Source organism: Gouania willdenowi, chromosome 22 (genome assembly GCF_900634775.1).
Source record: "Gouania willdenowi chromosome 22, fGouWil2.1, whole genome shotgun sequence".
Classification (NCBI taxonomy): domain Eukaryota; kingdom Metazoa; phylum Chordata; class Actinopteri; order Blenniiformes; family Gobiesocidae; genus Gouania; species Gouania willdenowi.
The window spans coordinates 28,345,876-28,359,709 of record NC_041065.1 but is presented as its reverse complement, the minus strand read 5'-3'; the positions used below and the strand labels follow the sequence as shown (position 1 = coordinate 28,359,709).

The 13,834-nt window shown below is 38.0% G+C and overlaps 1 long non-coding RNA gene across 2 annotated transcripts in view; it reads right to left on the bottom strand.

Annotated features, from left to right (window-relative positions):
- Positions 1-13,834, bottom strand: part of LOC114456562 (uncharacterized) — a 142,619-nt gene that overhangs the window by 118,395 nt on the left and 10,390 nt on the right. The window lies entirely within an intron of this gene.

Sequence of the window (13,834 nt, the reverse complement as noted above, 5' to 3'; positions counted from 1 at the left end):
ACTCATTAAGACTAATTCTCAACATTGTTCAGGTTTAACACATAAAATACAGAACATTACACTCACTTTTTCAGTTCAGTATGTTGAAGCACAGTACAGGTACATATCACTCTGTGAGGCGCCTGACTACGGTAGCCCTAAAGCGCCAAAAATCCATCAAGCAGTGCAGCTTCATAGTTTACCAAAGTTGTACTAAAACATTTTGACATTCATTTCATACATAAGGCGCACCTGATTATAAGTCCGAAAAATACGGTACTCATTGAGTCTGTAGTGTACAGTACGTTAATGTGCATCTTTCCCTCTAGTCTTATTTAGCCACTACAAGACAGCAGAGAAAACCTCACAGATTTAAGCCTGTGGTCTTTCTATCAGAGTCACATTCAGACACACAAGCATAGAAATGACAACACCTCGACGCTAAAGTGCTGAAGGTAATGTGCAGATATTTGTATGGTGCAAAATGGTAGCAGGGTTTGTTCAACATAACAGTATAATGAAGGCCAGTGCATGATGAAAGAAGGAGAAAAGGAGGATTCAGTCAACATGGAAATTCCAACGTGAGCTCAGAATAATTAGGTAAGAATGGTAATGGTTAACCAGTGTGTAATGATTATGTCTTCCTGGGAGTTTTGCACAAACTAACTGAGGCATTTCACTAAGCTGACAGCTGAGTTTATTGAAGGGTACCAGTGGTGGAGAAGCATTATAGAAAAACACGCAGAGTCACTGTGAAACATTTTCATTCAGTGTAGTGTTTACTTGCACACATTCCATTAAGGACCTCTGGCCTTGAATGAGTTTATATTCAGGAGAGAAAACCAAACTACTGAGAAACTCCCTCTGACTCCGCCTCCACAGGTGGCGCTGTATCTACGAAACAGTGCGCATTTATGTAGTTCTTGTTTGACCTTAAGAGGAAGTAAAATGGAAGAAAATATTTTTTCCACATTTATCAAACTTCAAAACAAAAGCCCTATTTGCAAAAACGAATGACGAATTTGATGCGGCACTGAGCTGGAGAAGCCGCGCCTCCAGGAAGCACTCTACCGTGACTGTCATGTAAACAGACACGCCCACTAAGGTGAGTATGTCAGCGTTCTTCGTGCAGTGCTATGTATGTATTTTCTACAGTCTATGTATGTACTGGTGAATGCCCCGCCCCCACGCTCTGTCTCGTGTTTATAAAGCAGTATGAGCTATAGACACGCCCACTCATGAATGTGCATAAGTAGGCCACAAATCAGCTCAGGAAGTCACTTTTCAGAGGCTAAAACTCTGGAAAACAGGCGAGTTTGGGAAAATAAACCTCAAATACTATGTTTTTGGGGTTCTTAGAACAAATGGAGACGGGTGAAAAATAGCATGATATGAGACCTTTAAAAAACTAATGGAAGACAAGTAGAGATACTTTTGTTTTGAAAAAGGGAATGTTTGACTATTAGCTTGAAGCCAATTCGAGGACGATATAACATTCCACTCGCAATGCATCATGGAGCGGTTGAGTTTGATTAGTGTGCCCACCGTGCATACTAATCATACTAATCATATATTACATATCCGGGTATTTCTCCCATACTCAATATTTCTATACTATCCAATTGGAACGCACAACATATTAATTTTGATGTCAGACTCAGTATAAGTAGTACGTTAGGATGCTATTTCAAACACAGCCCATGTTGTTTCTGGGATGTTTCGCTCCTTTAAGTGTAGCAACATTAAAGTGGTTTCCTCGTCCGTTCAAAATTGCAAAAACTTCTGCTTCTCAGGAATTGAACTTGAATGGGAATCTAACTCACAACCCTGGGCATGCATACCTTTGAGGGTATTAACTATATTAGCCAATAGATATATAATAATAGTCTTGAGCAACGGGTCTCACTACTCAAGAAAGTTCCAACAACAATAACAACATATCCTTTCATCTCCAGCATATATACTGTTTATTACTGTGTTTTATCATTTAAGCATGTTAAAAAGATTAATATATGAAATAGTTATTTGCTGATTTGAGTTTTTTAGATTATATACCAACCTATAAACATCTGGACCTGCAAAGACGGCTCAGAAGCTTTAAAACTTGATATAGTTTTGTTTTCTACACAAAGATTCAGTGATTTTAGCTCAAAGTTTCACACAAACATCTATTGTTAGTTTATATACATTCCATGCCAGGTTAGGTTAGTGATGGTGTTCAATGTGTAAAAACTCCCCAAAAAAGGATAATCATCTCTAAAAATGGATACTTCACTCTTTAAAATACTTCCAAAAACAGTCCCTCATGAGGTCTTTTATTAATCTGTATGATTTTGAAACATGTTTGAGTTTTTATGACATTTTCACAGCGAGACACGGTGTAAACGGTTCAGTAATCTATTACATTTGGCTTCAAGCAGCTTTAGGATTTCCCTCTGTGTGGTATTCAATGCAGTTTGCCAAGTGCAGTATATCAAGCGCTGCATCAGTGCAGAGGGAGACTGCAATGGCAGCAATGTTGTACATCATCAAGCCAAACTAATGTTTTATCAAAAGTGATGCTTGAACTGTAGTGTTTATGATAGATGGGACCACAACTAAAGTTTAGAGCCATCTTGTTTTCATCACGGCTCCGTTGGTAGCCAAATGTGAAAGTATCAGAGATAATTCTTCATGTCAGGGTCGAGAAGAGTTACTGGAATGATTAAAAACACACTCGTCATGCAGAGATACAGCGAATGGGGCTACTGTTATAACTTGATATCAGCTTTAGTTTCATGTTCGGGCAAGACGCTTCAGCCTGAGACATTTGTCACTTCATGTAAATAGAGAAGATAGGTGAGTGGGCATGTCGAGATAAGACACTAAACGACACTTCCTCAGTTTTTATTTATTTATTTTATTACTTTTGCTCAGATGGCAGTTCTCAAAAGCATACAACTGTATATTTTACAAATTAATTAAATTGTCCAGGTTTCCCAGCACCCTTGAACGCATCTTGGGAACACGTTCATTTAAAATAATTCAGTAACTTTGCTAATATTTGCTCTATCTGAGAAATTCCACCAGTTTCTGGAAAGTTCGTTAAAGCCAATATGGTTCATTACGGTAATTTTACGCATACATGACGGAATAATTAAAAGATGCTGCTTTGTTTTGATGAAATCGTCATACACTAGGAAAAGAGAAAGAGGACCAAAGTTCAAGAGAAAGAGATTAAAAGCGTCCAAATAGCAGTGGATTTAATTGAAAAGGTTATTTATTTAAGTGTATATATAAGGATTATTTATTGTTCTGTAAGCCTTGAGTTTTTTTGTGACAGTTTTCATTTCTAGGAGGCAATGTTTCTCATATTGTTTCAATGATTGAAAAATTTTAAGAAGGTTTTTATAAGATTATTATAATGCATAATAAAAGTAACTAAATTCAAATACCACTGATTTCAGTTTGTTTATTTTGTTTTTTTAAGTCTTTGTTATAAAGAGAGAAATTAATGTTTATACTTTATAGAAAATAACTTATCTATCTACTATATCAGTGGTTCTCAAACATTTTTGGCTCAAGTACCCCCGTTCCCTTATTTCTGAATCCTACTACCCCCTTTGTCCAACTAGAACATTAAAACAGTGATTCTCAACTGGTGGGTCGGGACTCAAAAGTGGGTCGCGGACCTGTACTGGGTGGGTCGCCAACAGCTGGTCAAAAATAAATATATACTTAATGTCTCTCATGTTGGACTTGCCTTTTATTTTGAAAGGCAAGGCAAGGCAAGGCAAATTTATTTGTATAGCGCATTTCATACTCAAGGCAACTCAATGTGCTTTACATGATAAAACATTCAATTGTTTAAAATCAATAACAACATTTAAAATTATCAGTAAAATCAATTAAAATCATCAGTAAAATCAATTAAAATCATCAGTAAAATCAATTAAAATCATCAGTAAAATCAATTAAAATCATCAGTAAAATCATCATGACATCAACATGACTAAAAATCTCTCTCTCAATCATACGCAGTAGAGAAAAAAAGTGCCTTTAACTTTGATTTAAAAATGTTCACATTGGATGCTGACTTCAGCTCTGCTGGCAGTTTGTTCCACTTCTTTGCAGCATAACAACTAAAAGCAGCATCACCATGTTTACTGTGAGCTCTGGGCTCCACTATCTGACCTGTGTCCATAGATCTGAGAGACCTGCTGGGTTCATACCTGACTAACATGTCACTGATGTATTCTGGACCAAACCCATTCACAGATTTATACACCAGCAGCAGAACTTTAAAGTCTATTCTGAGGCTGACTGGGAGCCAGTGTAAAGACTTTAAAACTGGAGTAATGTGTTCTGACCTCTTTGTTCTGGTTAAGACCCGAGCTGCAGCGTTCTGAACCAGCTGTAGCTGTTTGATGCTCTTTTGGGGGATTCCTGTCAGAAGACCATTACAATAGTCCAGTCTGCTGGATATAAAAGCATGGACCAGTTTCTCCTGATCTTTCTGAGCCATTAAACCTTTCACTCTGTAGATGTTCTTTAGGTGGTAGAAGGCTGTTTTTGTGATAGATTTGATCTGACTGCTGAATGTAAGATCTGAGTCAATCAGAACACCAAGATTTTTGACTTGGTCTTTAGCTTTTAAAGATCGAGACTCAAGATAGTTGCTGACAGCAGTCCTCTTTTCCTTGTTACCAAAGACAATCACTTCCATCTTGTCATGGTTTAGTTGAAGGAAGTTTTCACTCATCCAGCAGTTTACTTTTTCTAAACAGTCACACAACACCTCAATGGGACCATGGTCATCTGGGTTCAGTGATAGATATAGTTGTGTGTCATCTGCGTAGCTCTGATAATCAACCATACAGTTCTGTAAAATTTGTCCTAAAGGAAGCATATAAAGGCTAAACAGAAGAGGTCCAAGAACAGAGCCCTGAGGAACCCCACAGGACATTGGTAATCTGTCAGATTCAAAGTTTCCAATGCTTACAAAATAGCTTAGCTCCTCCAAGTTTGACTTAAACCATTGCATTACTTTTCCATTTAGTCCAGCCCATGTTTGCAATCTGTGCAACAAAATTGCATGGTCTACAGTGTCAAATGTAGCACTTAGATCCAATAGAATGAGAACAGATACTTTTCCTGAATCAGTGTTCAACCTTATGTCATTGATCACTTTGATAAGAGCAGTTTCAGTGCTGTGATGAGAACGAAAACCTGACTGAAATTTATCAAATATTTTGTTGACTGTTAAGAATTGACTCAGTTGGTTGAAGACCACCTTCTCAATGATCTTGGCCATGAATGGAAGGTTGCTGATTGGTCTATAGTTAGCCAGTATAGAGACATCCAGTGTTCTCTTTTTTAACAGAGGTTTCACAGCAGCTACTTTCAGGGATTTTGGTACGGTGCCTGATTGGAATGAGCAGTTAATTATCTGACACAAATCAGTGACAATTGACTTTACAACAGTTTTAAAGAAGTTTGAGGGTATTGTGTCAAGGCAACACGTTGATGGATTCAGCTGCTGAACAGTCTCCTCTATTGTTTTTGGGTTCACTGTAATAAACTCTAACATTGTAATTGACTCATCCCTCAGTGGTTGAAGCTGTTCAAGCTTTTTGTGATTTTGCTGGTTTGTTCTGATATTTGACCTTATTGATTGTATTTTTTCATTGAAATATACAGCAAATTCATTGCATTTTCCAGCTGACAATAATTCAGGGGCTATCTGATCTGGGGGGGTTGTGAGCTTTTCAATTACAGAAAACAACGTGCGAGAGTTGTTGACATTTTTGGCAATAATTTCAGAAAAGTATTGCTGCCTTGCTTTGAACAAGCCATCATTGAATTTTCGCAGACTTATTTTGTACAGTTCTAGATGAATTTGGATTTTTGTTGATCTCCATTTACGCTCAGCTCTTCTACAGTCAGATTTCAAATTCTGCATTATCTCAGTCCTCCTCCAAGGTGTTTTCTGTGTGTTTGGTTTTCTCTTAGATTTGATTGGAGCCACCACATCTATGACATTACAGACTTTTCTATTATACTCATCCAGAAGATCATCAACTGTCTCAGCACTCAATGTTGGTGTCATTGCTATGGCTTCCATAAACTGTGCACTTGTGTTCTCATTTATGTAGCTTTTCTTTAAACACACATAACTAGGGGGAACAGATGTTACAGTCTCTAGGTCAAAAAAGACACATAAATGATCAGATAGAGCTAAGTCTTTACATCAACAGCAGAGATATCAACACCTTTAGAGATAACCAGATCCAAAGTGTGACCTTGAGTGTGTGTCGGACCAGTCACATGTTGTGTAAGACCAAAAGTATCCATTAAAGCATACAGTTCTTTGGCAGTATTGTCCATGTTATTGTCTACACGAATATTTAAGTCACCTGTTATTATTAAAAAGTTGTATTCAGTGCATACAACTGACAGCAGTTCAGCAAACTCATCCATGAATTCTCCAGAATATTTTGGGGGTCTATAAACGACTAAAAACAGAACTCTTGAATCACCCTCATAGTGAAAGAAACTTTTCTTTTGACAGGCGTACTGTGAACTGCATGTTGCACAGGAAAATATATAGATTTATGATTTTAAAAAGATTATAAATGTGTTTTCAACAGGTTTTTTTCAAAAACTAAATTTGGTTGGTTGAATTCTAAAAAAAAGTGTGTCACGATTTAATGACCGTGGAAAAATGTGGGTCCTAGGGTGAAACCAGTTGAGAACCCCTGCATTAATTGCAAGTTCATTGCTGATAATAATAACTATTTATCTCTCTTCGTCCGTGTGTTTTTGGGGTAATTTTTGGTATTTTGTTGTTGTTTATCTGATAATTTTATTATTCAGTATATTTTTCTCTTATTTTGTGTTGTTTTTTTTTATATATATATATATAATATAATAATATATTAATAATATTTAGTATGATTATCTTTTTTAACTAAAAATAAACTTAAAAAAAAAAACCATATTTTTAATGCTTTCATTTGTTAATTTTCTCTCTCTCTCTCTCTCTCTCTCTCTCTCTCTCTCTGTGTACCCCCTGTAGAGCCATTGCATACATCCATGTATTTTACCGTTACAAGGTAGATTCAAGAAATTGTTGAGGTTGATCCAAGTGTCCTCTTTTTTGACGATCAAAATATGGTCACCCTATACAACTGCCAAATATTTCTAAAAAGTAACACTGAATGATGAATCTATTTTAAGCCCCACTTAGGAAAAAAAAAACAGAATACACTGAGCATGAGAATAATATGGAATGTACTGTACATTAGTTAAAGGCTGTCCTTTGCTGTTAATGAGTGATTGAGCAGGTCCACAGAAGACCACATGGCCAGCTGTAACTAGTGAGTGGGTGGAAGTTGAGGCGGAGTAAACAGGACATCATTAATAAACTTCCTGCAGCTGCTTTACACCTACTGACCACATGGAACGACTGGAGTGAATTTATATCATTAAAATGATAAAGCAAATACTAACAGGTGTTCCTTTGCAAGCACAAAAACACAGCGATGTGACTCTTTAACCAGCTATTTCTCTTATTTTTCTCATTCATTTACCAGGGAACAAATATACAAATTAAGGAAATAAGCAGAATTAAATCCACTCAGAATGGGAAAGTCCAAATGACTCACGAAGAGAGAGAAACAAGTCCAAAAAGAGTGTGGATTATGTGGGTGGAATTTGTGTGCATGCATTCATCCGTGTGCGATGCGTCCTACTGTGTGTGTGTATGTGTGCAGTATGTATATGTGTTCATGCGTTTTTTGCGTCTTTATCCCTATGACTGTGATTGAGTCAGGGAGCATTTCTGTGTTTGAGGGAAACTTTGACAGCCTGGTGTCTTTGTTCTAAAGTTCAGACAGAGAAGCAGATGGCTCTTCGCAGTAGGACTTAGCAAGCTAGCTAGCTAGCTGTTGAGTACGACTTCACCACCTCAGTTGGTGACATTGTTACCATCATAAACCAGGCTACAGAAAAGTCTATAGAATAAGCCTGTTCGCTATAGCAAGCAATATGGAAAGACTTTTCAGCATGATTTAAATATCAGTGATAATCAACCATAGCTGCAACTACAACTAAAACTTGGAGTAGGCCAACAACTACTCAATTTTAGTTTACTAGTGAGCAAATATACTTTAATAGTGAAGCACAAAGTGTTACTTGTACTAATAGTAGTAGGCCTAGACAAAAAAAAATCACTACCACTACTACTGCTTCAGAATTCTGCAGTCTTTCCACTGGCTCCCAGTCAGCCTCAGAATAGACTTTAAAGTTCTGCTGCTGGTGTATAAATATGTGAATGGGGTTGGTCCAGAATACATTTAGATGTCAAGGCTCAAACGTACTCGGGCGGACACCCGCCAAGCGGAGTCCGCGCGGACTTCTCCGTGTAGTTGGTGTCTGTCGCGGGTTCTCCTGGCCACCCACAATGCTGTGTGCTCCATTTAATCTCCGATACTTCCTGTTTTTAGTCCACGTCGGGCCCGGTTGTGTTTGCAGTGCACCTAATCACTCTAGACTTTGATTGGAAACGCTCCAAGACTGGCAGAAACAATCGCTCTAAAATTCTATTGCGTGTTTACACCATTACGCCATTAAAACAGATGAAGAAGAAGAACCCGGAAGTCGACAGACACTCGCAAATCTCAGCAAAAACAGCTTTAAAAAAGAAACTATGGAGATGTGATGTACCAGGAACTGGCTGGACAGACATGGGCAGTGCAGTCCGTCAATTTTACAGTGGTCCTACGGTGTTCATGCATGCGCAGTGTGAGAGTTTAAGGTTAGCCGGTCCATGGCATTGCTTCAACTGTGAGACACCCTCACGAGGAGCGACATGGATTTAAAAAATGTTTGATTTCGTTAGAACCATACGATTGCTGATCGGGAGCTGGTCGTGAGGTGTTAATCGCTTCTCGTGACCCCATGTATACTACACAATGCATGACACACGATCTAGCACGATCCCACAAAATAGAGGCGCGAGTCGAAAATCGGCTCAAAATGGGCCAAAAATCTTAAGTCTTATATGCTAATAGGGGGGCAGGGAAAAGCAATAGCAAGCTTGCAAATGGCTTTGGAAAATATTTTAACCAATTTTGTGTAACTTGTAGTAGCCCACTAGGGTTTATACCCAATTCAAACAACCTGATTGGTTGTAATATTTCCGTACTAGTAGTAATATTTTGAGTAATAAAACAACAACAAAAACACAGAAAACCCTTTGTTGTTTTCCGTATTAATGCTCAGATTATATATTATATATATGATTCTATATACCTGAAAAGTGATGATGTGGCCCCCGGATCACACATTTACATTTTTGTTGCCCCACTGTGTTACAGTCGCCCATCTCTGCTGTAGAATTACACATTTTAAACTCCAAAAAAAATCATCCCAGTTAAATCCTGAAAGTATAAACTAAGGTTTTCTTGCTGTGGCCAACGGACTAACCACAGTATCAATGAAAGTCTGCCTCTAAAACGAAGATACAGCTGAGCTTTGACTCGTTACTCCTGTGAGAAATACGACTCTGTTCCATGGATTCATCTTTAACATCGAGACGTTTCTTCTAAATAAAAGACTCCCATCACAGACGATGTGACCCTGCATTCCTCTACTTATTTCTGATATGACCTACAGTGGTGATACACTTCAGCTTACTCTATCTCTCTCTCTCTCTCTCACTTTATCCCCTTCATAAGACATTTGGACTTCAATGTATTTTAGAGAACATCTGCTAACTATCACTGATCCTTGTGGGATTTCCATTTAGCCCAGTTAATTACTCTATCAAGCCAGGATCATTTACATATTCCTCTTCTTCAAGAAAAAAAAATGCATGCTACACTGCATCTCTGTGTGTGTCTGTGTGTGCGCGTCGCACGTCGGTGTCAGCGTGCACCTCCATGCACATGGCGTGGTCTTAAACACATTCCTAATTGCGAGTAGTTGAGCCATAATACTGGTGCTAATGAACCGGAGCTGTCTATAGGAGCCAGCTCTGGAAGTCAAGTAGGGAATCTGTTAGTTTGCCTCTCTAGGGAGGACAGTGGGCCTGTATATTCATCTTGATGAACAACAGCACTGTGACTTCTGCTTGTCTGCTTTGTTCCCCACAGAGGTCAGGCCAGGTGACTGATGGAACAGCTCATTCATTGTCTCTAAGGAAAATAAGTGAAAATATATTCTAAAAGCAGGCACAAGCTGTGCGATTACTGTTTTTTGACATAATGGTTTGGTACAGTGATATTCTCTGCTTTGTTTGTGCTATAAACGCACACACAGCCATACAAGGACAGATCCAAGAGTAAGTCATACATAAAATACTCAAGTAAAATAGCTCAATTAAATAGTACTCAAAGTAAAAGTTACTAAAAACTTTCTCCCCCCATGTTTATTTTTTGTAATAAATCCTGCCACGGTTCCCTTGCATACAGCAAACATCTCATGGATAAACTTAAAAAAGAATTGAAACTTCAATTTATTTTCCACCAAGGCATCTGTATAAAATTAAAGGTTTGTCATAATGAACAATTCTTTTTTAAAACAAAATAACACCAATAAATTAAATTGTCATGCTCTAAATATAGCTACATTTATTAACTCTAAAACCATTCAAAGCTGGTTTGGCGCCTTGCATTACGTTTAATCTGATTGGTCGGCTATGATGAGATGCATTTGACTGTTGTCAGGTCGTTTCACGTTTTTGTAGTTTCACAATGTCCGTTGATCATTTTAAGAAAAGTTACTGATTTAGTACAAATACCCATAAAAGCAACTCAATTACAGTAATGTGAGTACTTAATCCATTACTTTATATATATATATATATATAAGACAAACAACATGATCTGTGGAGCAATAAAGAGAAAATAATTCTTCACGGTTCATCCGACTACAACATACAACAAGAAACACAAACTGCCTTCACTTAACATAGAAACCAAGTCCTTTATAAAGGCTTTACTGTTAGATCATTTATAAAGTGCTCCCAAGTCAAGGACTATTGTTTGCTTATTTTGGTTTTATAGGGTTTATTTGGAGGTTACAGGATTTAAAGCGTCACCAGCTGTTCTGCTAAACAACTGTCAGAAGTAAAATAATCATCAATTAATCTAATAAAACATACTGTATATGAGCTGGTGAGTTAGCTGGATCAGTGAAGCCATCCAAAATTTTAAAAAGTTGTGGGCCAAAAAAAGAAAGAAGGAAAAATACAGGACCAAGCATTCCTGGGAAGTCCACAGCTCACTTAAGTTTGTTTTGTGGCATTGCGTCAGAATCAGAATCAGGGAAACTTTATTGATCCCAGGGGGAATTTATTTTGTTACAGAAGCTTGAGAAATATTACAAATAAAAAGAAGAAACACTAAACAAAGGAAGGAAAGAAAAGAAAAAAGAAAACATATTTAAGTAAAAGACTGTTAATTAAATGAGAATTAAATACAAGTGCAGTGCACACGTTACAGTAGGAAAAAAAATAATAATAATGTAAAAATATAACACAGATATATCCAAGTAGTATCCAAATAAACTGGTGACTGACTATCAAGTGACAATAGAACATTTACAATCAGAGACTTTCACTAAATAATATATAACATCTTTAGTGAGGGTAGTAAAACAAATATACTTTTCATGTTTTGATAAGTAGCGTTACCAATGGCAACCATCAACTCACACAGAAGTTGAAAAAAGAAGAGAAAAGGGGCACCGGTAGATACATAACACCAAATCTGGCTCCTATAATCAGATATGTTCAAGTGTTTGTCGTAACCTCCACATTTTATTCGGAATTATTGATATTTTCATAATGATTCACCATTCATGTGACTTCTTTCTCCTATTGGCCAGCGAACTTTCTACAACGTAAATTCCATCTGGAGTGGACCTACACTACTACAAGCAGACAGGATCAGTCCTGAAATACCAAAAACCAATAAATCCAATCCCATGTTGTCATTTCACAGCATACTTCCAAACAGTAACACATGTTTCTGGACATGCCCCCCCCCCCCCCCCCCCCCCCCCCCATGTAATTGGAGGACTCACTACTTGTTGTAAACAAGCAGAAGCTCTGATTTCAACACCCATCACACCATTCTATAATTATTTTTTTTTGCAAAGTACAGCACCGACGCTAAAATCCTCCCGGTACATGCTAACCAGCTTTCTATACGACAGTGGGTGTAAGATGAGTGCGGAGCGGTAAAAATCTACCCTTTGATGAGATTAGCTGAGTAGTGTACTTGAAATAACCTTTTATGCGCTGCCATTATTGTATTAATCTATTCTAAAACAATTTGGTTGAATTAATTAGGCCCTACATATTTCAGCAGCAATCATGGTCTGCCTGGAAACAGATGGCTCAGAGGCTGAAGCACTCAGCAATGGATGTGTGTGTCTAAGTAGTAAAAAAAAAAAAGGAAGAGAGAGAGAGCGAAATGAGAATGAGGAGAAAAAAAATGTGAAGACGATGAGAGGAAAATGGGGTGTAAGAGAAGAAAGGAAATGGAAATCTAATTTGTCACCAACACTGCAGTAATGTGTACCTGACTATTGTGAGGAAATGAGCGAAAAGCTGCGAAACGAGACACGGAACAGAGAAAGTTGCTAAGGGTCTCGGCTCCGAATGCTTATCAGTTCCCCTGCAGCTGACAGGAGATTGGTAGCTTAGCACCAGTTGGGCAAAGACGGCTATTATCTCAATCCTACAGTGTTCTGGATAGGTTCAACCTTGAACAGCTTGTAGATGATGAGCCTATCCATATGGTGTTTAAATCGCTCAGCGTTTCCTCCGACATTAACCTTCAGGACACCTTGCTCTTGTCCTCCACTTTGACTGACAGCTCAACACGGATTACATGAAACGTCGACATTATGACGTAAAATCAAAGCTCTAATATTCTATTAAAATAATAAAAGCTGACATGTGTCAGGGTGTGACTTCTGAGCCCTGACCTTTCAGCACAGTTGTTGTCCGTTAAAGTACAAATAGAACCGTTTTGATAGTAGTGACGATAACAGACAAAGAACAGAAGCTGAACAAAGTATAAGACGTAACAACATTCAAAACAACACATTATTACCCTTCACATTCTGATTGTTATTTTATTGCTTAAAGGAGCATAGGGCAGAATTTGTGAAAAAATAAACATTTATTTTATGTCTTTTAATGCTGATGGGTGATGAAGCGCTCACAACCAAAGAGAATGAGCCCACACACATTTCTCCCTATTGCCTTGAACAGATTGTGTGATACATATTGTACTGCTGTTCTGTGCACAAATTTCCCGCGCAGTTCTGCAGACACGAAGTCTTGATGGTGACGTTAAATGACGCTGGTGCGCATTCTCGGGCTGCATTTTCTCGTCCGAGTCTGACCGAATAGTGAAAACTTTGGTTTTTTTCACAAAGAAATGACATATTAATGTTTGTTTTAGTGGTAAGCAGCAATTTTATTAACAAACAACTGTTAATGTCAACGTCAGATCAGTCCATGGGTAACAAGCAAAAGTGAAACACAAACAGGGGTGCAGTGCACGCAAGAGACCCATCAGATCTATTTACATAATCCATGTATCAAAGATAAGGATAATTCATGTTATTGTGCAGAAAAAGGACTGTTTCAACGGTGTATTCCTTTTTAATTGTCCTCTGCTTCATTCTGCCTGCACAGCGGATCCTGTTCTCACCATTACAGTTGAAGCTGCATTCTTCAGGGCTACAGCTGCTGCAGCGGGAAAGGAAGAACGCTGCGTGCAAAATGACACTATGTGACGGAACCCTAACACCAGTTCTAAATATCCCGTCCAGTGCCGTCGGGTCCCGTCGGGCT